Here is a 450-nt window from a genome sequence, read left to right as displayed (position 1 = left end):
ATGGTGAGAAGGTAAGTTGTGTGAGTGTACTGTGAGGAAAGAAGGGAGGTTGAGGGAAGTAGGTAATTTTTACGTCTCTGACGTGGATTAGAATAACAATGACGTCTGCTAGTGTTTATGTGTGTGTGCGTGTATCATTTTGACTCTATATCTGTTGCGTGTGTATGCATTCACCTGTGTTTACATGCGCCTGAATATCTGTACATGCAAACCTCTTATGCATACATACGACTGAATGCATTTACACCTGTCTCTGCAGTATACAAATATCTGCACGTTATATACATACTCTCACACATGTGCATTATATCATCCAAAATATACTCACATCGTAAATCTCAGTCTCCACAATTTGGTAGACATCGAGAGTGTAGAAGAACACGCTTATTCTCAACAGGTCCTCTACATCTTGGCCTGGTCTGTTCAGCAACACTGTCTTCACGTATTCCT

This window comes from Penaeus monodon, chromosome 32 (genome assembly GCF_015228065.2).
Source record: "Penaeus monodon isolate SGIC_2016 chromosome 32, NSTDA_Pmon_1, whole genome shotgun sequence".
NCBI classification, from domain to species: domain Eukaryota; kingdom Metazoa; phylum Arthropoda; class Malacostraca; order Decapoda; family Penaeidae; genus Penaeus; species Penaeus monodon.
This window is presented reverse-complemented; position numbering follows the sequence as displayed.